Genomic DNA, 26,055 nt, shown 5'->3' with positions numbered 1-26,055 from the left:
TTGTTTTACAGAAAATCCCTATTATTCCGCTGGTCTTTCAGACACAATTTTCTGTAATAAAATCCTCCTGATTAGCTTACACAAAAGAACAAGACGCAGGGAATGGCATATTTGGAAGCAACAGCTGTGCTTTATGTTAGAATACTTATTTGACTAATATCTCGCCTTGGATCCAGCTTTTAGGATATGAATCCCTGAGACCAAGCCCAGATCAACAGAAGGGATTTTCACGATTTTCCTTTAAATGTGTACGCTAGAACAAATCTGAGTAAGGCCATTAAAAGCAATGATATGTCTTGTTAAATGTCACTTGTCAGTAAATATATGTGCTGGAGGTTATGAGAATGGCCTTGTAATCTCTTTCCATAAACTGAATTATTGGAGAGCAAACCGAGAGGCTACGACCACAGACTGAAAAACGCATTTAGAGTAGTCTAAGATGAAACCTACACTGAAAAATACAGAATTTGCCAGTTAACACCCCTCCTCACATCCCACTACCCAGACGGAGCAAAGATTTATGAAATGAATGTTCACACTGGACATGATATAACGTAAATACCAAACCCTAAGCAATTCTTAATGGCGGCTTTTAGCATAAAATAATCTCCTTGTTGTTTATTTTAAAGGAAACGTCCACCCTTCAACACATTTTTTTTCTATCTAAATAGGTATAAAATTTATCTTAATTTGTCTGTATGACAATTGGAGATCCAGATCTCAATACCCCCTGCAAAGACATAGTTAAATGATAAAATTATGTTTTCCTGCAGTCACCACTAGGGGGAGTTACTGTGTATGATGTATACATTAAAGGGATATTCCAGAATTTCATATTGATGGTTCATCCTCAGGATAGGCCATCAATATTCGATTGGTGGGAGACCAAAACCCTGGACTCCATCCAATCAGCTGTTCCTGAGTGGCTCCAACAGCGGAAATAGTCGCTGGAACTACACAGCGCCGTCCATTGTGTAGTGGATGGAGCTGGTTACTGCAGCATTGCTCTATTTCAAGTGAGCAGCCAACAACTGTACTGCTGGGTGTGATGCTGACTGCACACACATAATACTCAGCAAAAATAGAATTATCTATTGTATCTTTAAAAGAAGAGGCCATAACTGGACTTGAGTCTTGGAAAGCATCTGGACAGCATGAGTGCAGAAGCACCACTCCTGATTCTGAGAAGTAGGAAACAAAATAAATATTTCTCTTGTTTCTCAGGAGAGATAATTATTGTAGCCACTAGGTGGCAGTATAGCACAGTGATGCAGCCTCCTTCTGGTGTAAATTGTACAGGAGGCCCCGCAGTATCTTCTAAACTTCCCGGGCTGCTGGCAGTAAAGGAGGAGAGAACATGTCTGGCCATCCTCCTGCCCACCCTTCTGTCAGAAAACTGTGGCTGCTGGAGAGGAATCCTCTGCGGTGCTGTGTTTATTTCTCAGGTGTGTGACAGTAATGAGCTGTAGGAGACTGTAAGGGGGAAATAGGGGATTTGTTTATAGTAGACTCAGATCTGTGTATGTGTGCTGCAGAGTTCAGAGTGACATTGGGGGGACTCTGCCCTAGGTCCCCCCAATGCCTCTGCTTTAGGTGCACCCCCATAAATGCCCCAGCTCCAGATGCCCCCACTCTAAATGCACTGCTAATATTGCCTTTTCTCCAGTTACCCCTGCTCCAGTATCCCCACTATTACCCTGCCTCAGGTGACCCGAATGTCTCTGCTTCAGTTATGACCCTCCGTTTGTGCCCTTTCCTCACGTTGATCCTCTAGCACCTTTGCTTGGGTTTTGTTAAAGGTTATGACCTGTAAAGGGGGTTGGACTTATGACTGAAACATTCTGCACAGTGCGTCACATTCTCCAGTATTGACACGTATGTTTACATGGCGGTAGCGATGATATTCTGTATTTGCAGGCATCACGGCTGCCATGTAAAGAGATACTGGTGGTGGAGTGGTGGAGGATTTAAAGGGGTTGTCTAGGTTTTCAAGTTATTCTCTCCACACCATAGGGAATAACTATATGATTTGTGGGGTCCGGTTCTGTTCCCCCTTTTTGATAGTGTGGCAGGCCACACATATGCCCTCCTGCACGGGAGTAACAATCGCGGTCGCAGAGGGTGCGACCACGATCGGGCCCGGCGGGAGGGTGGGCCAGCAGACCCACAAGTGCTTTTAAAGGCCAGTCGCCATCGGGGCCTACTTAATTTGCTGGCTGCGCTACTGAGCACATCCCCAACAAAACCCATACCGTCCCGAACCCACCCATACCCTCTCCGCCCTGCGCTGCACCACCAGACTCAGACACACTGTCAATTCATTCTGTGACAGAGCGAGACCCGGCGCTGAGGTCACGGGTCTTGCGGGATCACAGGATAGTGTGACGCGGCGCCGCAGAGAGCGTATGACGGGACAGAGCGGAACAGAGTAGGTAAGTATATATTTTTTTTATGTTTGTCCACACCAGCTTCAAACTGGGGGGAGAGGGGGCACCTGGCAGTGGCGGCATATAATTAACTACCTAACCCTGGATTCAGAAAGGGGGGTCATATGAGGGCAGGACGGGGCACTGGAAGTCTGGCAGCAAATCATTCATTACTCAGGGGGCAAAATGAAATATATAGGGCGCAAAAAAAATTAAATATATACATTGAGAGAGGGGGCAAAAAATGAAATATATAAATTGAGAGAGGGGGCAAAAAATGAAATATATACATTGAGAGAAGGGGGCAAAAAATGAAATATATACAGTGAGATAGGGGGGCAAAAAATGAAATATATAAATTGAGAGAGGGGGCAAAAAATTTAAATATATAAATTGATAGAGGGGGCAAAAAATGAAATATATACATTGAGAGAGGGTGCAAAAAATGAAATATATACATTGAGAGAGGTGGGCAAAAAGGTAAAAGGGGGGTGGGGTAATGGAGGTGGGGGGCCCCAATCCAAAGTTTGACCTGGGGCCCATACTGGCCAGCGACCCCATAGAGAATGTCATCTCCAGCGACCCCATAGAGAATGGATGGAGAGGCAGGGAATATGCTCGACCTGCCAAGAAGAGGGATCAGTGGGAGCTCCAACGTTCAGACCCCCACTGTCACAATGCGCTCTGTGCGTGGTTCCAGGAGGCGGGGACGGCCAAGCGTCATCAGCGTGCCTGGCGTCGCCTGTTCCCATGGTAACCAAACTGGGGCTGAGTGCTGAGTTGATCACTCGGCACCTGCCTGTATTGGAACTCTGGAACGCTGGCCACGTCACATGACTCCACTAGCGCCCTATTTAAACAGGCAATCTGCTGGCCACAGATTGCCTGTTATTGAGGTCCTTCCTGCGATATTACTTACCTGGTTTGTTGGTCCTGCTTGTCTTCTGATTACCCGTCCGTCTCATCCCTTGGTCTTGGCTTTTCCTCCTGGTTCTGACTTTGGCTTCTCCTGACGATCCTCCGCTTGCTCCTCTGGTACCGTGCTGCTCTCTTGGTTTCTGACTCGGCTTGTTTGACTACTCTGTTGCATGTATTATCTGTCTTCCCTGCACTTATCCTAGCTGAGGGTTTGTTGACCAGTTGTCCCTTGTCACTAGGACTTGCGAGGCAAGTAGGCAGGGACAGGGGCGCGGGTTGAGCTCAGTGGTCACTTCCCCACCCCCTGTGTGTGTGACAGAATAACAGGCCCAAATTACCTCTGTTACCATGAATCCTTTGGTTACCCTGACGGAGCATGTTTTTAATTTGACTCATGATGGTTCAGGAATTGGGGGAGAAACTCCATTTACATGAGTCAGGACAGAGTTCCTCCACTCCGCATTCATCTAGTCATCATATGGAGCCCCAGATTAAGCTTCCGGAACCATTTTTTGGAGACCGTAAAAACTTTCTTTCTTTCAAAGAAAACTGTAAGCTTTATTTCAGATTGCGCCCCTTGTCATCCGGCTCTGAGAGCCAACGAGTGGGCATAGTTATCTCCCGATTACAGGGGGACCCCCAAGATTGGGCTTTTTCCTTGCCTTCCGACACTAGTTGTCTCAGTTCCATCGAGGGGTTCTTTCAGGCCCTGGGAACCTTGTATAATGAACCTGACAGGGCCATGGTAGCTGAAACCGCTCTTAAAGCTTTGGAACAGGGAGATCAACCTGCTGAAGATTATTGCACCCAGTTCAGACGATGGTTTGTCCTCTCTGGCCCTTAAAAGCAAGTTCAGGTCAGGTTTGTCCAAAAATCTTAAAGACCTATTAGTAAACTACCAGCTTCGTGAGACATTGGAGGAGACTATGACACTCGCTGTTCAACTTGACAGACGTGTTAGGGAGAGACGGCAGGAACGTTTGCTTTTTCTCCAGGAGGTGGTCCAGCCAGAGGTCTGTCCTATGAGCAGAACCGATTTCTCTTCTGAGGAACCCATGCAGGTCGGGATGACTCATAGAGATCAGCGTCGCTTACGAGGGGCTTGTTTCTATTGTGGAGACTCAGACCATTGGATTAACCAGTGCTCCAAGAAACCTTTCTCCGGTAAATCTACCAAGACGGGAGAGCTTAAGAACCAGGTATTTCCTAACGTGGTCAAGAGTAAGTTACTAGTACCCATTACTGTCTCCATGGGAAATAACAAATGTTCTGGTAATGCTTTTATCGACTCTGGTTCTGCTGCCAACTTTATTGATCAGAAATTTCCATTAGGGTTGGGTATCCAGATTTTGACACTACCCACTCCCATCCACATCATGGCTATCGATTCCACCCCCTGGTGGGTGGTACCGTGAAGTATTCCACCCCTGAGATATCCTTGACTGTGGGGGTGTGTCACTCCGAAATATGCTCCCTGTTGGTTCTTGAAAACTTACCAGTAGAGGTAGTACTGGGTATGCCTTGGCTCCAGTTACATAATCCCATTATTGACTGGACCAAGGGGGAACTGGTGAAATGGGGGGTTGGATGCGGCTCGTGCTTGTCTGTAATGCAAACGGGGATCTCAGCAGAATCCGATACATTGCCTTTAGTCATAAAGGAATATATGGATGTATTCTCCTCCTCGAACCCTGAGTCGTTACCGCCCCATAGGTCTTACGATTGCGCCATTGAATTGGTAGAGGGTGCAAGGTTTCCTAAGGGACGCATCTATAATATTTCTAGACCTGAACGCAAGGCCATGGAGGATTATGTTAAAGAGAGTCTCAGTAAGGGACACATTAGGCCTTCTGTATCTCCTATGGGGGCGGGATTTTTCTTTGTCAAAAAGCAAGATGGAGGCCTCAGACCTTGTATAGATCATCGGGAGTTAAATAAGATTACGATTAAGAATCAATACTCCCTCCTGTTGATTCTCGATCTGTTTAATCAAGTACTGGGGGCTTCCTGGTTATCTAAAATTGATTTGAAGGGGGCATATAACTTAATTCTAATTAAGGAGGGAGACGAGTGGAAGACAGCTTTTAATACTCCAGCTGGACACTTCGAATATCTTGTAATGCCTTTTGGAGTCAGCAATGCGCCAGCAGTGTTCCAAAATTTTATGAATGATATTTTCTGAGAATTCTTGGGTAAATTCGTGATTTTCTACCTTGATGATGTTTTGATTTTTTCCCCTGATTTTGAGAGTCATGTGTCTCATGTTAAACAAGTGTTGGAGGTTTTGAGGAAGAATCAATTGGCTGCCAAACAGGAGAAATGTGTTTTTAGGGTACAAGAGATTTTGTATCTCGGGTATGTTCTCACTCCTCATGCCTTTAAAATGGATCCTAGCAAGGTATTAACAATTATGGACTGGGTAAGGCCATTGTCCTTAAAGGCCTTACAATGTTTTTTAGGGTTCGCTTAATATTACCGTAGATTTATAAAGAATTTTTCGGTAATTGCTAGACACTTGACCGACCTCACCAAAAAAGGGGCGGACCTGGGTAACTGGTCTGTTGAAGCTACTGAAGCATTTGAAACTCTTAAAAAGGCCTTCAGTAGCGCTCCTGTTTTGATTCAGCCGCATCAAGAGAGACCTTTCATTGTGGAGGTTGATGCCTCCGAGGACGGATTAGGGGCGGTCCTCTCACAAGGCCCCTCTAGTCTTACCAATTTAAGGCCTTGTTCCTTCTTTTCCAGAAAATTTTCTACAACCGAGAGAAATTACGATGTGGGGAATCGTGAATTGCTGGCCATTAAATCGGCGTTTGAGGAGTGGAGGCATTTTCTTGAGGGGGCTAAACATTGTGTCACTGTTGTTACTGATCACAAAAATCTGAGTCTGCTAAGAGGTTGAATCCCCGTCATGCCAGATGGGCATTGTTTTTTGCACGTTTTAATTTCTCTATCACTTTTAGGCCAGGGAGTAAGAACGTGAAGGCAGATGCTCTATCTCAGAGTTTTTGTGCGTTTCAGCCTACGGATGCACCGCCTGAAACCATATTGCCAGCTGATGTCTTTTTAGCAGCCGTGTCCCAAGATTTTACGACTCTTATTAAGGCAGAACAACATCTGGCCCCCACACCAACAGATAAGTTGTTTGTCCCCGAACAATTCCATCTCCGGCTATTAGGTGAGTGTCATGATTCTGTTTTGTGTGGACATCCTGGTATCGAGAGTACTAAAGAGCTGATATCAAGGTCTTACTGGTGGCCCACCCCATTCAAGGATGTCAAGTCCTATGTGTTGGCCCGCGAGGTGTGTGCCAAGTCTAAAACCCCTAGAACTCACCCTGCTGGTGAGTTGCGACCCCTACCCATTCCCAGTAGACCCTGGTCTCATATTTCTATGGATTTCATCACGGACTTGCCACCTGCAGAGGGTAAAACTGTGGTTTGGGTAGTGGTCGATAGGTTCAGTAAGATGGTACATTTTGTTCCTCTTACTAAGCTTCCTAATGCTAAGACTCTGGCCTCTGTATTTGTAGAACAAATTGTACGTTTGCACGGTATTCCTGAGAACATTGTATCTGATAGGGGTGTCCAGTTTGTGTCTAGATTTTGGAGAGCGTTCTGTCAGAGGTGCCAAATCTCATTGTCTTTCTTGTCTGCCTATCATCCTGAGAGTAACGGGCAGACAGAACAACTTAATCAGTCTGTGGAACAGTTTCTCAGGTCATACGTCTCCGATGATCAGCAATTATGGGTTAAGTACCTTCCTTTGGCAGAATTTGCTATAAACAACCATGTTAATTCCTCCGCTGGTGTCTCCCCATTCTTTTGTAATTACGGTTTCCATCCTCATTTTCATTCTGGGTCATCCGTCTCCTCGTCTAACCCCGAGGCGGATAAGGTCTCGTCAGAACTGTGCACAGTTTGGGCTCGGGTTCAGTCGAACCTAGAAAAAGCTCAAAATAATCAAAAAATCTAAGTAAATAAGAAATGTTCTAAGGGGATGGATTTTCAGGTTGGGAAGAAGGTGTGGCTATCTTATAAAAATGTGTCTCTTAAGGTGGCCTCCAAAAAGTTTGCACCTCGCTTTATAGGTCCGTATGAGATTACGGAGGTAATTAATCCAGTATCTTTTAGGTTGAAGCTACCCGAATCTTTCCACATCCATGACGTCTTCCACAAATCTCTGCTTAAAAAACATATTGCCCCTGTTGTTCCTTCACAGTCCGCTCCGCCGCCAATACTGGTTAATGATTCGGAGGAGTTTGTGGTTTCCAAGATCTTGGATGTTAGGAGAGTCCGTAACTCTTTACAGTACCTGGTGCACTGGAAAGGCTATGGACCGGATGAAAGGTCATGGGTACCAGCTAAGGATACTGTATACTGTGGGGTGTTATACTGCTTTACTGTATACCTGGGGTGCTGTATACTGTGAGGTGCTGTATTTTTTATAGTTTGGGGTGCTGTATACTGTATACCGTGAGGTGCTGTATACCGTGGGGAGCTGTATATTGTGGAGTGCTATACTGCTCTACTGTATACTGTGGGGTGCTGTATACCGTTGGGTTGCTGTATACTGTAGGGTGCTATACTGCTTTACTGTATACTGTGGGGAGCTGTATTTTGTGGGGTGCTGTATATTGTGGGTGCTGTATACTGTGGGGTGCTGTATACCGTTGGGTTGCTGTATACTGTGGGGGGGCTGTATATTGTGGGGGGCTGTATATTGTGGGGTGCTGTATACTGTGGGGTGCTGTATAGTGTGGTGTGCTATACTGCTCTACTGTATACTGTGGGGTGCTGTATACGGTGGGGTGCTGTATAGTGTGGGGTGCTATATTACTGTATACTGTGGGGTGCTGTATACTGTGGGGTGCTATACTGCTCTACTGTATACTGTGGGGTGCTGTATACTGTGGGGTGGTGGGGTGCTATACTGCTCTACTCTATACAATGGGGTGCTGTATACTGTGGGGTGCTGTATATTACGGGGTGCTGTATGCTGTGGTGTGCTATACTGCTCTACTGTATACTATGGGGTGCTGTATACTGTGGTGTGCTATACTGCTCTACTGTATACTATGGGGTGCTGTATACTGTGGGGTGCTATACTGCTCTACTGTATACTATGGGGTGCTGTATACTGTGGGGTGCTATACTGCTCTACTGTATACTATGGGGTGCTGTATACTGTGGGGGGCTGTATACTGTGGGGGGGCTGTATACTGCTCTACTGTATACTGTGGGGTGCTGTATACTGTGGGGGGCTATACTGCTTTACTGTATACCTGGGGTGCTGTATACTGTGAGGTGCTGTATTCTGTATAGTTTGGGGTGCTGTATACTGTACTGTGAAGTGCTGTATACCATCAGGTGCTGTATACTGTGGGGAGCTGTATATTGTGGAGTGCTATACTGCTCTACTGTAAACTTTGGGGTGCTGTATACCGTTGGGTTGCTGTATACTGTGGGGTGCTATACTGCTTTACTGTATACTGTGGGGAGCTGTATATTGTGGGATGCTATACTGCTTTACTGTATACCTGGGGTGCTGTATACTGTGAGGTGCTGTATTCTGTATAGTTTGGGGTGCTGTATACTGTACACTGTGAGGTGCTATATACCGTGAGGTGCTGTATACTGTGGGGAGCTGTATATTGTGGAGTGCTATACTGCTCTACTGTATACTGTGGGGTGCTGTATACTGTTGGGTTGCTGTATACTGTGGGGTGCTATACTGCTTTACTGTATACTGTGGGGAGCTGTATATTGTGGAGTGCTATACCGCTCTACTGTATACTGTGGGGTGCTGTATACTATAGGGTGCTATACTGCATACTGTGGGGTGCTGTATACTATAGGGTGCTATACTGCATACTGTAGGGTGCTGGGGTACACTGTAATGCTAGGGTGAGCCGAGCCCCGATCTCCTTCCTGCAGAGCGGTGCCCACTTCCAGCCTGAGCCCAGCTGCCCAGAGCACTTATCCTGAGCCGCTGGAGTCTTCAGAACTGGAAGTATTTACAGTTATTCACTGTACTCTACCAGGGGTGTGTATTTTTTGTGTGTGTGTGTTGTGGTGGACGTGATTGCATGCTAGGGTGTGGGAAGGCGGGATCCAGGGGGCCCAAGTAAATTTTTGCCCAGGGTCCAATCAATATTAAAGACTGCCCTGTACACGGTCCCACATGGTTATGGCGCTGCTGCCTTGGTATCCTACACGTAGTATGTTGCTCTGCTCAGTGGGGTCCAGGGACAGTGAAGACAAACAACGATTAGTGAAGCGCGTCAGAAAAAGTGGTTAGACATTGTATCTCCCAGAGTGAGATGTGCGGGTACAGTCTTAGTTTCACCAGACGCTTTTCGGAGTCTGAGTCTGACTCCTTCATCAGTGGTTACCCACATATCTCCATCTCACCCTTCTTATACTTTTTAGTGGGCTGGCTGAAAACCCGGAATGGATAACATTTCTTTTTGTCCTTATTTTCACTTATTCACTTATCCAGCCAATTGTATTAAGGGCATATAGATTTACTCCAATATAAATGGTTCCAGTCCATATTCCCTGTCTGTCACTATAATAGTTTAGATTCATATGTTGCGTTTTCCTTGCGATATAGTTGCATTTTTTGCATTTATATGCATTTTCCTTGTACAGTTGAAACTTGAAAAATTAGAATATCGTGCAAAGTTCATTTATTTCAGTAATGCAAATTAAAAGGTGAAACTAATATATGAGATAGACTCATTACATGCAAAGCGAGATATTTCAAGCCTTTATTTGTTATAATTTGGATGATTATGGCTTAAAGCTTATGAATCCCCAAACTATCAATTTTAAGGTACCCTTTTCTCAGGAGGTATGGATTAATTAGCTGACTAGAGTGTGACACTTTGAGCCTAGAATATTGAACCTTTTCACAAAATTCTAGTTTTAAACTGCATTAATGCAATTCCTTTTAATTTGCATTACGGAAATAAATGGACTTTTGCACGATATTCAAATTTTTTGAGTTTCACCTGTATGTGCATTCCACTGGATCCTCCCTATATTGGTGGATACTGATTCAATAGTGGAAGGTGGGGTTTATTGGTAAGGCTTGTGGGGTATTCCATAAACATATATTCCATAAAAAATATTTTATAAAAGATACTTATATTTATTCAAATGCGCTAAAGATAAAATACTAATTTAAAAAAAAGTATGAAAATATATATAAAAAACGTCTATATAAAAGATGTCTGGATTACAAGTGAAGTTAACTGATATACTGTTTGTTCTATTCTTCCTTTTGTCTATATTCAGGTGAGCGCGTGGATCGCAGTTAGAAGATTGGGGATGGGGGCCTCCCGCCAAAGGGAGATCGGGGTGCTGGTAAACAGCCTGACGCCGATCTCCCGTCAGCAGAGGGCACCCGTCCTAACTCTACAGGAAGCCGAATAATTAAAATTCAGCATTAAGGCCTTCAGGTAAAAATGTATTAAATTCAAATATGTATCTTGATTCTAGGCGGGACATTCTCATAATCTGGTTGCCTCCCCTCCAATGTTCACCCACCCTATCAAATGCTGCAAATGTTATGCCCCTTGGATCTTGGTTATGGTGTGTTTTAAAGTCTTTTGACAGTGGGTGTTTCTCATACCCATTCCTGATATTGTTGATGTGTTCTGATACTCTTTTCTTAAGTGTCCTTTTAGTTCTTCCTATATATTGTTTTTTACATGGGCACTGTATGATATAGATGATGTTAGTGCTGCTACAGGTGAGGAACTCCCTAATTTCATGTCCTAAGGCATTAGTTGTTGAACATATTTTGTCTATTTTCCTTGGGAAGAGGGCCACCTTACAGTTGCAGCATCTATTGCATCTACAGTGCTGCCCATAATTATTCATACCTCTGGCAAATGTTGACTTAAAGTTACTTTTATTCAACCAGCAAGTAATTTTTTGACGGGAAATGACATAGGTTTCTCCCAAAAGATAATAAGACGATGTACAAGAGGCATTATTGTGGAAAAAAAACAATTTCTCAGCTTTTATTTACATTTGAGCAAAAAATACAAGATGTTCCGCACTGTGGAAAATCTCAGAGGACGTGGTTGGAAGCCAAAAGTGACACCTGTGCTGGCCAGGAGGATAGTTAGAGAGGTGAAAAAAAATCCAAGGATCACCACCTAGGCCATCCTGGTGAATCTGGGCTCTTCTGGTGGCAATGTCTCAAGGCAGACAATCCAACGGACACTGCACAATGCAGACCAAGGAGGATGCCACTTCTCCAGATAAGGCACACAAAAGCTTGCTTGTCCTTTGCAAAAGCTCACCTGGACAAAGAAGAAGACTTCTGGTCTTCTGTGTTATGGTCAGATGAAACAAAAAATTGAATTGTTTGGTCACAATGATGTTTCCTTCATTTGGCGTAAAATAGGAGAAGCCTTCAACCCAAAGAACACCATCCCCACTGTCAAACATGGTGGTGGGAACCTAATGCTTTGTGGGTGTTTTTCAGCCAATGGACCAGGGAACTTAATCACAGTAAATGGCACCATGAAAAAAGAGCAATACATGAGGATTCTCAACGACAACATCAGGCAGTCTGCAGAGAAACTTGGCCTTGGGCACCAGTGGACATTTCAGCATGACAATGACCCAAAACACACAGCAAAAGTGGTGAAGAAATGGTTAGCAGACAACAACATTAACGTTTTGGAGTGGCCCAGCCAGAGTCCAGACTTGAATCCAATTGAGAATCTGTGGAGGGAGCTTTGGAGCTCATTGCTAAAGATGAATGGGCAAAAATACCTGTGGAGACATGCAAAAAGTTGGTCTGCAATTATAGGAAGCGTTTGATTGCTGTAATAGCCAATAAAGGCTTTTCTATTGATTATTGATTATTGAGAAGGGTATGAATAATTTTATGAATAATTTTGGACTGGACACTTTTTGCTCAAATGTAAATAAATAAATGTTTTTTTTCCACAATAATGCCTCTTGTACATCGTCTTATTATCTTTTGGGAGACACCTATGTCATTTCCCGTCAAAAAATTACTTGCTGGTTGAATAAAAGTAACTTTAAGTCACAATTTGCCAGGGGTATGAATAATTATGGGCAGTACTGTATAAAATCCTTTTAATCCAAGCCATCCGCTTATCGGGTGTTCCTGTTTTTTTTTTTTTTTTTGTTTGATGGATGGTGCGATCTTCAGTCATAAATTTAGGGATTTGGTGTATAGTATCTGTGGATGAGTGGTGAGGGATGTACCTATCCATTTGTCCTTCAGGATATGATGTCAATGTCTTTTGATGATTCTTTCCACTTTTTTATATTGGGCATTGAAAGGTAATATCATACGTGGGATGTCATCTTTCTCTATTTATTCTTTAGTATTATAATTTTCCGTGTTGAAGAAAGAGTTTCTATCTAAGTCTCTTACTTTTGCCAAAGATGTTTCTATATTCGTTGTGGGGTACTCTTTTACAATGAATTGTTCTTTCATTAATTTAGCCTTATGTTCAAATCCCTCAACAGTTTCGTTTTATACGTCGAAATTGGCCAGCTAGTATGTTGAGGAGCCATCTGGGTAGATGGCAGCTCGAGTATAGTATGTAACTGTTTCATTGTTTTCGACCTTAATTTGTAGGTCTAATTCTATTTGGGATCTACTGATGTTAGAGGAGAAATGTAATTTGATTGAATTATTATTGATTTCTTCAAGGAATATCTGTAGTTCCCCCTCACTTTTCTGCCATATAAAGATGATATCGTCAATATATCTGTGCCCTAGCACCAGGTCCGTCCCTAGTCTAGAGTTAATATGGTAGTCCTCCCATTAGGACATAAATAAATATGCATAACTGGGGGCGAACCTGGTGCCCATGGCAGTGCCCCCAATTTGGAGGTAAAATTCAGACTTAAAGTAGAAATAATTATGCATTAGAATATATTCCACTCCCTCTGCCAGATAATCAATTTGTTCTGTGTGAGAGAGATGACATTTTTCTAATTTACTTTTCATGGCATTTATTCCCTGTTCATGGTCAATTATTGTATACAGTGATTGTACATCTAGAGTGCCTAGAATCCAGTTAGGTTCAAATTTCAGGTCTTCAATAATTTTTATCATTTGTGTGGTATCTTTTATATATGATTTTATATTTTTAACCACAGGCTGAAGCAGTTTGTCTATATATTGTGATAAATTCGACGTTAGGGAACCAATGCCTGAAATGATCAGTCGCCCCGGGGGATTATCTGCATTTTTATGTACCTTTGGCAAACAGTAGAATATTGGAAGTCTTGATTTTGTGTTTGAGACGAATTTGGCCTCCTGTTCTGATATAATCTTTTTTTTCTACACCTTTCTGACATCATTTTAAAAGAGTTTGGTTAAAATCTTTGGTGGGGTCTTTTGTTCATTTTTTATATGTGCTTTGGTCTAACAGTTGTCTCCTACATTCCTGGTTATATTTTTAAGTGTCTAAAATTACAATAGCCCCCTCCCCCCCTTATCTGCTGGTCGGATGGTAATATTATTTTGCGTTTAGAGTTGTTTCATTGCCTGAATATCTTGATTTGAAAGATTGTTCCTCATATTGCCATTTTTTATTTGTCTTATGTCGGTCTCAACTCATTTGCGGAAGGTGGCTATCTCTTGGCCAATTTCTTGCCTTGGGAACTTTGTTGATTTTTGTTTTAAATCGGTATGTATATATTTTTCCTCATTATTTGGGGTATAAGTGATGGGGTTTTAAAAAAAATATTTTTCAAGTATAGCTTTCTAACAAATTTTTCCACCCCTATGAATGTATGAAATTTGTTAATTTTAGTGGTGGGCGCAAATTTTAGTCTTTGTTTAGTAATTTAATTTGGGGTTTCGTTAGTACTACTGTTCTAAGGTTTATTATTGAATCTTTGGCATTTTCCATATTTATCGTCTGTTGTAATTTGTTCGTTTTCCGTTGTCCTCTCCGGGTCTTTCTCTTCCTCTGTTTAGAGTGTGTTTTCTGTGATATTGTTCTTGTGGGGTCTCCTGTGTGTAATTGAGTCTCGGATGTTGGTATGTATTTCGTGTTTGTGGGGACTTGTGATAATAGTGATTTCTGTTATCCTGATCTTGATTGGCATATCTGTTCCTCAAGTTGTATTGATATGGAGTTGGTGAGAGTGAGTGATGTGCTCAATCTGGTGATTGTCGTGATATCTGTCGGGTACATGTTTTGTGATGTGCTGGGGTTCTGTCTAAAAAAAATTCATTTGTGAGTGTTTCAAATCTATTGGTAACTGGAACATTAAATCTTAGTTGTGTGGTGTCATCATTTGTTTCTTCTATTTGTATAGTGTCTTCACGTGTGTGCTGATTTTTCTGTTCTTTCTTTGGTTGTATGTTTTCTGGATTATTCTTAATTTTTTTGATTTTCTTGTCCATGATTTCCCATTCTAGTTTATCCAAACGTTTGCATAATCTATCTTGCCAGATATTAAATTCATCGTTTTTTGGGAGCTTCTCTATTGTTTCTTTCATCTGATTTATTTTGTCTGTTGTTTCATCCCAAATTTGTGTCCTTCTTTTGATGATCAGTTGGATCAGCGCCATAGACTGAGTCATCAGGAAGGTTTCCCATTCTTTGTTGAAATCCATGGTGCAGAGATCTTGTGCTGGGATTTTGGATAAACATAGACCTTTTGGGATTTTACTGTTTTCTACATATTGTTTCAAAGACCTTGTCTCCCACCGTTGTTTCAATTGTTTGTGTAGAAGTGTTTCTAATTCCCTGAAAACCTCTGATATAGTTTTGTCTTTGTGTACATTCACATCTAAATTCTCAAATGTGAACGATTCTGCTTTCAACCTTTTTGCTCTCCTCGTGATTCCAGATGTCCATAATTAGCGGTCTGGGAGCTCAACCAAATCTGGGTGAGAAAATTTGAAATATATAGTATAAAATTACGGTGGCTCACCTGTCTGCTATCATGTACAGGTGCACAATGTCTAGCTGACTCACCCAGTCAGAAGAAATATGTAAGCAATTGATAAATAGACAGGCACTCTACATCCGATAACACACGGAGAGGGATAATATAAAAAAATAATAATTTTATGTTAAAAAAATATATATTTTATTGTAGATGATAAAATAACATACATTAGGGTAACCCCTAAAAACACACTAATCTTCCTAAAAATATACATAAAAAATTGATATTAACAGTCCTCCCAGGGGGCTAAAGAGCAGCAAAAAAAGAGTGAGTAGCAGCAAATATATAGTAATTGATAGTCGTGACTGTGTTGGATATAGGCTATACAATTAATTGCATGTAGACAGTCCTTTCAATAAAGGTATTTCCAATATCCAGTCTCTGTTGATCCACATAAAGGAGTCTGCAGTCTACAGTCTTATAAAGGGCATTATGTTGCAACAATGTAGTACTTTGAAACAATGTTCACCTTTTGTTAATTCAGCTGAAGGTTTGTGTGTTTTTAGGGTTTACCCTATTGTATGTTATTTTATCGTCTACAATAAAATATATTTTTTTTTACATAAAAAAACTTTTTTTTAATATTATCCCTCTCCGTGTGATACCGGATGTAGAGTGCCTGTCTATTTATCAATTGCTGTTCTAACACCTCTACCAAGGCAGTTTAATCACACCTAAAAGCTTCAGTCACGTAAATTGCAATCAAGATCTTACTTCCATGATTAACCAGTATGTAATGCAGGATATTTCTTGCACGAGTCATTCTAATTGAGAAAGCCAGGCGGATGACTAGTGAAACGTCTTGAAGAGACAATACAAGTCTATTTTCTCTGATTGTAAAAATTAGTTTGGGTTAAAGTGGCTCAACCAATCTGGATAGCGATGGTTTGGTGCTCACCCGCCGACTACCCCTTGTCGGATATAATGGAGATGCGAGTGTATAAAGAAGAGTGGGGGCACTCGGATATCTGGCGCCAAACGGACACAAAACCCGTTAATTAAAAACAATTGATTTATTCTTAATATATAAAACCACATGTCTTAATAGATAAATAACATATTACGTAAACAATAAAAAAAATCATAAACAATACAAAATATGAAAATGAGACAAAAAATGTAAATAAAAAAAATGATGTAAGACTCAAAATAAGGTTTAAAATGTAATCATCAAAATAAAGTTGAAAAATATAACCGAGGTAAGTCACCGGTGAACAATAAATGGATACAAATGGATGAAAAACAGCAGGGTATGGATGCGTCCCTGATATTAGCGTGGAGCGCTATGGTAATCTAAGGTAAAAATAGAGACAGTATAAAGGTATGTGCAGCACAATTAGAATAGGATGTTAGTACATCATTTTATGGCAGAACATTATTCACGTGAGACTGAATAGTGATGGCTGCGAATATTCAGTATTCAGTAAGTACGGATCAGCAGTTAGCATGCAATGTTAATCAACTGCCATACATTGCTTAATCACTTCCACATAGAGTTGGCAGTAAATACTGCGGTACTTTACCGGTCCTGGAATCTTTGTATGGCGTGCTGTGGTGAGCCAGCTGTATTCAGCAGGACCTTCCGTAGGTCCGATGATGGCGTGGAGGACTCCGGTCCGGCCACCACCAAGCCGGCTCCCCATAGAAGTTAATGGGGCTGACAGAAATAGCCGAGCCAGCGCTCGGCTATTTTCGCCAGCCCCATAGAAAATGAACGGAGGGCGGCTGCGCATGTGCAGTGCGCCCTCTTTCACTTACGGGGCTCCGTTCTCGATATAGGTGCGGGTTCCAGCGGCGGGACCCACACCTATAGGACAATGGTGGCATATACTAGTGATATGCCCCCATTGTCTATGATGAGACAACCCCCTTAATTTACACAAACAGTGTTCAAAGAGGGCTGTTTCCCCATCTCACTATAGTCTACCTCAGGATATGGTCACAGCAGGTACCGTGGTCAGTTTAAAAAAAAGGTTTAGATGAATTAAATGACATTATTAATGCACATCCCCACCTATCCCTTGAACTTGATGGGCATGAGGGTCTTTTTTCAACTGTATTACCTATGTAACTATGAAGGCTTTTGACAATATAACTGGTGTCTTCAATTATAGTGATGAGCGGCATAGGCAATATTCGTTTTCGCAATATTTCGCGAATTGTTTGCAATAAATTAGCGAATTCTAGAATTCGTGATCTCCAGTCATTATTTTCGCGATTGCGCAAATCAGCACTAATAATGCACTTTTTTTTTGCGCAATACATGCAACTTCACATTTTCTCAGGGACCGCACGTTTCCTATCCAGAAGAATGAAAACCTCTTCAAGCTCGACCCTTCCAATTTTAAGAACATAGGCAATTTATCAGGACCCACTATCAATACTATCATTCTTCTGGATTGGGAACGCGCGGTCCCAGATAAACGCATTGACTGAACTGTGATTTGTGCCCCCTTCACTTTTTGGGAATCGCTGCGGTAAATCTTATACAACAGACTGGAACTAAATAGTTTTTATCGGGTCTGAGTAGATATTACTGATTTGGTGCACTAAGTATTGTTGTGATATCACAGCCCTATGGGGGAGATTTATCAAGGCTGGTGTAAAGGAAAACTGTCTCAGTTGCCCATAGCAACCAATCAGATTCCTCCTTTCATTTTGGACAGCTCCTTTGGAAAATGAAAGATGGAATCTGATTGGTTGCTATGGGCAATTAAGCCAGTTTTCCTTTACACCAGTTTTGATAAATTTCCCCCTATGGGCTCGTTCACATGACCGTTGGTGTCCCGTGCCCGGGCTGTGAACCGCAAATTGCGGTCTGCAATGCACGGGCACCTTCCGTGGGGCGGGCGCATGGGGATCACAGACCCATTCCCTTGAATGGGTCCGCGATCCCTTTGTTCCGCAAAAAGATAGAGCATGTTCTATCTTTTTGCGGTGCGGAGGCATGGAACGGAACCCCAGAAAGCACTCCGTAGTGCTTCCGTAGTGTTCCGTTCCATGCTTCCATTCCGCATCTCCGGATTTGCGGACCCATTGAAATGAATGAGTCCGCATCCGTGATGCGGAATGAGAACGGAACGGTGCCCGTGTATTGCGGATCCGCAAATGCGGTCCGCAATACGGGAACGGGACACCAACGGTCGTGTGAACGAGCCCTATGTCTGTAGCATGTATGTATGGACAGCAGAGAAACAGTAATTCCTATCACACTACCTAACACCCTGCACGGGAACCTATCAGCTACACTATATCAGGATCTATCCTACACTGACTATCTCCCACTAACTATCTGTATTATATATATAAAACTGCAGAAAATGGCTGCTGGGGAGGTTCTTATATAGTAAGGGGTAGGCAACTTTCCTATTGGTTACTAGGGATGCTGCTAAGCTCTGACAAAGACATTACAGCCTTCTCATTGGCCCACAAGCAAAAAGGGAGGTTACTGATGAAAAAAAATATAGAATATTCGCGATTACGAATATATAACACTATGTTCTACATCTTCATGAATTCTCGAAGTTCCGATATTTGCAATAAAAATTTGTGATTAGATTATTCGCGATCAACACTATTCAATTATATATGGGAAGAAGGCACTGGGGGAGATTTATCAAACTGGTGTAAAGTAGAACTGGCCCATAGCAACCAATCAAATTCCCCCTTTCATTTTTGACAGCTCCTTTAGAAAATAAAAGGTGGACTCTGATTGGTTGCTATGGGCAACCAAGCCAGTTCTACTTTATACCAGTTTGATAAATCTCCCCCACTGTGTCAAAACTTTAACCAACACAGGTTTGTGCATTCATTCCAGTTCTGCCGATGCAGAGAATTTACATATGTTAGCTATTCTCTGCGTCTACATTGACCTGAATTCCTTATGGGGCTCACGTTATAGATTTCTGGGTCATGTACTGCACCATGTATTATAGAATATGAATCCTCAGGATAACGGAAATCTTCTCACACAAGAAAATGTCCAGGAATTCCTCTTTTTTTCAGTCCCCCCTATGCATGAAGTAATCAACCAGCACACACAAGTCTAACAAATTCTCAGTGCGAATTGGCAACTAAGGGGTTACTCATTTTTGCTATACGTCAGGCAGATATGTTTAGACATACCGTAAAAGAAAAATATACAAAAGTGCAATTTTGTGGTTATCTATCTTTTTTTTTTTTTTCGTATATGTTTTTGTGAAACCTTTTTTTTATTTTTTATTTTTTTAGTTGAAGATTTGAAGGCATTATCTGAAAAAAATGGATACGTTTAACGGATGGAAATGTATTGTGTAAGGGGGGGGGGTTCACATTATGTTTTATGCCTCTGTCTGACGTATACGGAAACAAAATCGCAGCACACCGCATTCTTTTATCCTGCACAGTCCTCCATTGACGGATCCGTCTTGGCTACGTTAAAGATAATACAAACGGATGCGTTCTGAACGGATGCAGACGGTTGTATTATCTGAATGGATGCGTTTGTGCAGATCCATGACGGATCCGCACCAAACGCGAGTGTGGAAGTGGCCTAAAAAAGAACTTATACTTTGTTTTCCCGGACTCTGCAGGATACAAGAACGCGGTGTGCTGCGTGTTTGTATCCTTTTTTTGTCTAATGCATACATCAAACGGAGGCTAAAAACGTGATGTGAACCCACCCTTAGGGCTCACGCACACGGCCGGATGTATTTTGCAGTCCGCATAACACGGATCCGTAACAAATACGGATGACGTCCGTGTGCATTCCGCATTTGTGAAACGGAACAGCCGGCCCCTAATAGAACAGTCCTATCCTTGTCAGTAATGCGGACCATAATAGGACGTGTTCTATTGCTATGGAAGGAAGTGGAATGCACACGGAGTAACTTCCGTTTTTTTTTGCGGACCCATTGAAACGAATTGTTCCTCATACGGTCCGCAAAAAAACCTAACGGAACGGACACAGAAAGAAAATACGTTTGTGTGCATGAGCCCGTATTCAGTCCTGCAAAAAAAAGTACAGAAACATAAACAGCGACAAACAGAGTCAAAACTATGAACTTTGGAACTGCGTTTGCCCAGTTATAGTCTATGGGTACGTCAAGCCATACGTTTTTTTTTTTTGTTTTGTTTACAAACGTACAGCAAAAACGAGATGTGAACAGCCGCTTATGAGGGATAAACGTTGGGCGATTTCACGTTTCCTGATCCATTTCGTCCATGGGATCCAATATCTGGAGTCATTTTATTACCAGCTGTCACAACTCCAGGAATGCGGGCGAGGGATGAGATCTGCGGCTGTCCACTAGATGGCGCAAATCGTCTAACAATAAACAGCCACCTTGTAAAGCCAAAAGCAAAAGAAGTAGAGGGGGCGTGTGCTCGGACCCCCCTCCAGTGACGTCACAGCCTTTGCTGGGAAGTATAGGCTGTGCTGTCACGCCAGTGTCAGTCTGATGAAGATTGGCACTCAGGTAAGCTGTCATTCATTCTCAATGTCAGGAGCTGCTTTCCAGGCTGCGGGCTGCTGCCGTCGCTGTTGTTGCTTGCAGCCTGTGTGTGCGCTCTCATTGCAGCGTGCGCCTCTCTCTCTCTCTCTTTTTTTTTTTTTTTTTTTTTTTTTTTCTTCTTCCAGTCCCATAGCCGGAGCTCTCCATCCAGACAGGGCACAGGAGGAGGAGGAGGCGGCAACACAGGGCAACCTCAGCTGCTAATGCGATCCCTGCCCGCACATAGGACTCTCCCTACATGTGCGCACATTTACATACATGCGGGGACAGGAATGCGTTTTACATCGTTTTCCGTACACGTTTTTAGAAATCACATACTGTGCATATCCCTCTCTCTCTCTATAAGCTTGATTTTAATAGACATTTTTAGTATTTAATACACCTACTGGACTTTTTTTTTTTTGTTTTTTTATTATTATTTATTTTAATATAATTTTTTATTTTTTATTTTTTATATTCTTTTTCATATTTCATTTTCTCGACATGTCATCTATTGGCTGGGACTTGTTCCCTTTGTAAGGACAGACCACGCCGGAGAGGCTGCACTACTGACGGCTGTGATTTGCTGGGTTGTGCGTATTGTGTATGTGTATTGGGGGGCTTATTCTCGTGGCTTCGTTTTTTTTTTTTTGTTTTTTTTCCCCCGAGATGGATCTTGAAGTTACGGAGCAGTAAGACGTGCGATGCTTGGAGTGGAGATGCGTTGATGTCTCTTGCTTTCACCGTGCACGTCCCCGCTCGCCGTGGGCTGAAGAGCTCATTATTGGGCTTGTGTTACTCCTATTAATAAACCCATTTCAGAGTCTAGGAAGCCGGGGACGAGGTGTGTGAGGTCTTGAATTATTCAGAGTGTGATGTTTGCGTCTCTGTCATTTGCATACATCTACATCCTTGTGTAGAGTGGATTCTTGGGAAGCGGATGTTTCCCTATATATGAGGGGGGGGGGGGAGACTCTTTGCTTCTGCTCGGTTATTTCGGGGATGTATTTGCCTCTTTATATGTTGGGGGACACTTTGCTTCTGCCTGGTTATTTCGGCGATGTGTTTGCCTTTTCTTTTTTTTTTTTCTCGCCTTGGACTTTATTCCAATGTTTTTAAGCGTAGGCTTTTACTCATTGCTCTGAGAGTCCAGATCGTCTGTTGAGGCATTTGGGAGGCTGTCATGTTGTTTTAATTAAGTCTGACTAATCCCATACTGAGCGGTTTCAACTTTCCTTACTTAAATGTGCTTTCAGAGGCTGCAACTGCTTTCTCGATCTTTTTTTTTTTTTCTTTTAAGTTAATTTTAAGTCCATTTTATTGAGTTGATATTATCATGTAAATAATATTAAGAGGACGGCCTGTATTTTCTTCTGCGCTGCAGTGATTTATAGCAATAAAGGCCCGAAATGGGAAAAGGTGCCGTTAGTTTGAGTAATTATCGGCGCGCTGTCACGTCCCATGATCTCCTCGGTATTGATTCTGCGTCAGCCGCACTTTATTGCCAATACAAAATTGGTCATAATAAAAGGCAGAGGGCGCATTATCAAGTTCTGCGGATGGCCTTGACACGTTCATGACAATATATGGAAGCGACAGGTTGCAATTTCTTACCCAACTTTTTTTGAGGGGGTCAAAATAACCAATAATGCTAAGAAGCAAAGCAAGTAACGCGAAGGCCCCTGCCCCCCCCCCCCCCAGTGTGTGGGGCTGAGCAATAAATTATTATCCGTTGCAAAGTTGTCTTCCTATATCCTACTTAACGCCATTTTTTTTGTAAGACGGTGGTTTTAATTTGTGATAATACACAGAGTAAATGGCTTTCATTTGCATTCTACAGATGGGTAGTGTGGTAATCATTTTTTTTTTCCCGAGGATTTTAATTGTAGCAATTAAGAAGGAAGGAAACAGTGTTGTGTAGCCGTGGACTTGGTTACATCTGTTGTTGGGAGGGGAGGGGGTTGCGGAGATCTGGATGGTTCTGTTCTGATACAGGAGAATGTCCTACCTAATTTTGCTCTTAAAGCAGCTGCAATGTGTGAGCAGCCGGGGGGGGGGAAAAGAAAATCCCAAACTTTTCCCTGTTTATCAGTTTACACTTGGGCTCTGAGCACTTTGTCTGCAGGCTACATGGGTGGCATTATGTAGGATTACCGTGCCACTGATACGCCAATGAGGCTAATGAGTTGGAATAATACATTATACAAAAGTGCCTCGTCTCATTGAGGGTGGACGCAGGACTGAGCTTTCTGGCGTTGGAGAGAGTAAATTACAAAGTGCATGAAAGCTGCAAACACGCTAGTGGGAAATAATATAGGCACGGTGGCCTAGAAATATAAATCATTCAGTCCATGATCAGAATTAGGGCCTGACGCATTTATTACAATAGGATTCAGAGGTTCGTATTGTATAATGAAGCTAGTAAGTAGATGGAGTTTGTTAAATGTCATAGGTGCAAGGCTATCCTGTTATTTTAGCTTAAGAGTCTTTTGTTCTCATCCATTTGGGAGTCTTGTGTATAGCTTCAGTGCAGTCTGTTGAACCCCAAATGTTAGCAGAAGGAGGCCTTATTAGAAGTTGTGATATGGAAGAAGCTCTAAAACTGGGGGATCTGAGGCTGCTTGAGACTACAAGTCTCAGCATGCTCTGAGGGCAGTAGAAGGCGAGCCTCAGACCAATACTCTGTTGGCGTTCATAGTTTATGTTTCTTACTTTTGATATTATTTCTCCCAGAAAAAATGACAGCGACCAGTAGGTGACTCTCATGTAACTTGTAAAAATTTTTAAAAAAAGTTTATTAAAAAAATTGAAAAAAATAAGTGTTCGACATTCAATGATTTAAAAAGTAAAAAAATATCTAAGTATTAAAATATTACACTTCCTATAGCCATACGTTTATGTGCCTTTGCCCTTGTTGGAGAACTACAAGGTCCATCCTTTTCTGCCAGGCGCTTACCTGTCTCTCATAATACAGATACGACAGTTTAACTGCTTTCACAAGTTTTCTGGCATTTTTCTGCACTTTTGTGTTTTTAGTGGCACTTTTTTCCTGCAAAACCACTAGCTGGAAGTATATGGGAAATATCAAAAACAGGACACTCAAGTTTTTTTCAATTTTATTTGCTACTGGTGGTTTTTTTCATTGTTCATCATAGGCGGCATTTTATAACTTTCTAGATTCTTTTCAATAGCGCAGCATGCTGGAGCTCTTGCCATTTTTCAGGTGTTTTGCCATCACCTTCTCTATAGGGAAAAATGCCATGAAGAAAACACTAATGGTAAGACACACTGCGTTCAAAAAAGCCGCAAAAGCAGCCGAAGTGGTAAAAAAACCACCAGTGCCAAATTCATGTGTGTATGGACCCTAAAAATGACAAAGTAAAAGACAGTGCTGTAGGTGGCAAGGAATATCTTCAGAGAGATGTGTATGAATGAAGAATTTGAAGCCCTTGCTTGGTACAGTCCTTCTGTGACGTACCGTGCAGTATACATGAATCTATAGATTACGGCATTATCATTGGACACTTTTGGGCTAGACACAATGTTTCGAGGTGATTCCAGATCTAAAAGCTTTGCGTACATCTAAGGGTAAATGCACACGATCAGGATTGCGTGCGGATTTTCCGCGTGGAAAATCCGCACTGTAGGTCATGTACATTGTATTCTGTGAGAATTTGAAATTCTCATGCACACGATGCAGAATTCTTCCACGCGGATTTTGACGTACGGTGCAGATTTTAAAATCCGCAGCATGTCAGTTTATTTTATTTTTCCTGTCCAGATTTTCTCCTTTCACTTCAATGGGAGGGGGGGGGATCCGCATGCGTAAAATCCGCATGCAAATCCGCACCGGTTCATGCGGATTGACCGCACGGATTTCCCTGCAAACACCTGCAGATTTCAGTGCGGATTGTCCTCGCATAAATCCTGAACGTGTGCATTTACCCTAATAGAGGTACGTTGGTGGCTTCTATTTTTAGAAATAATATGTGACATTTTAAAGAATCCAGTGAAGTTGCAGGAGACGGATCATGTCTCGGTGTAACGCGTCCACAATGTGTACCCTGAGATCAAGTACTTACCGTTAGTCATATAATGTGGACCGATACCGGACGCCTAGACTTCTAAGTCTCCGCGTCACACTAACTGCTGATATGACATCATTGAAACATGGCTCAAAAGTAATTAAAAAAAAATGCGTAAACTACGTAAAAAAATAAATAAATATATATATATATATATATATATATATATATATATATATATAGTTACATCTGCCAGTACTATGGTTGCCATGGCTGTAGGAAAATGAATCAACCGTTCCTGTTATCCATCAGAAATGAAATCGTGGTTATAAAGAATAAAACTATAGGTTGTTGTATGTGGGCGACAGCAAAATGTTCCACATTCTTGTTAGGGATTGAAAGGATTGGCGGTGGAGTGGAACACATAGGGTTACAGGCCATTATTCTTTCCTCTGGGCCTGCTATTTCTTTGTGTGTAATCCTTGCTCTATTTCCAGGACTCGGATAGTCTAGCGTCTTAGAAACGAGAGGAATGAGAGCAGTGATCTAGTCTCCCGGGTGCAGTTCCTGCCGTACAGAGGCACAATATGACCGGTTGTAGCCGACTATTCAGCCGCCGCTGGCAATGCAAACTAAACCAGCACAAGTCATTAAACCAAAGCAGAAGCTTATCGCACAGGTTTACCAGTCTGACCTCCTCCCCTGTATAGTTATGTCCTGAAATATTGGACTGTTTAATACGGCTCGGGTATTGGATTGGAGCTGTGGGGACATTATGAAATCGCCTTTTGTACAAATCGAAGAGCTGCGTCCTCTATGTGTTAACGTAAAGAGAAAATAAATGAATTTATGGACATAGATGAGGAGGTAGAGGAAAAGTTTCTGAGCTGGAAATACCTGCCTGTGTATTAGTAGGACCCTGCTTACAGCAGCCCATATCTCAGTGTCCTGGAGAAAAGAAGGAGAGATTCTAATGACCTGTACTTCTATGACATGGTAGCTCCGGGAGAACACTAGCCACCATCAGGAGCTTAAAGTTTTTTTTTCCGAGACTGTAAGTATCAATTCAGTCCGCAAATTGCGGATCCACAAAGCACAGATACCGCATCTTGCGGAATGCACATGGCCGGCCCTAAGATAGAAATGCCAGGCCGCGGAGCAGGAGTAGGGATGTCCTTATCTTATAAGGCCCTATTGAAATGAATGGTCCGCTTCCATTCCGCAATTTTGCAGACCCATAAAT

General features: G+C 42.3%; 1 protein-coding gene across 3 annotated transcripts in view; it reads left to right on the top strand.

The window, feature by feature from the left end:
• The first annotated feature begins 20,712 nt into the window (after window positions 1-20,712).
• Window positions 20,713-26,055, top strand: part of PKNOX2 (PBX/knotted 1 homeobox 2) — a 394,029-nt gene continuing 388,686 nt past the window's right edge. The window contains exon 1 of one of the 3 annotated variants that reach the window (XM_040431114.1): window positions 20,713-20,772. The gene's annotated coding sequence lies outside the window, so the exon portion shown is untranslated. The remainder of the gene's footprint in view (window positions 20,773-26,055) is intronic. The other 2 variants (XM_040431111.1, XM_040431113.1) reach the window with 2 other exon arrangements.

The sequence above is a fragment of the Bufo bufo genome, chromosome 1 (genome assembly GCF_905171765.1).
Source record: "Bufo bufo chromosome 1, aBufBuf1.1, whole genome shotgun sequence".
NCBI lineage: Eukaryota > Metazoa > Chordata > Amphibia > Anura > Bufonidae > Bufo > Bufo bufo.
This window is presented reverse-complemented; position numbering and strand designations above follow the sequence as displayed.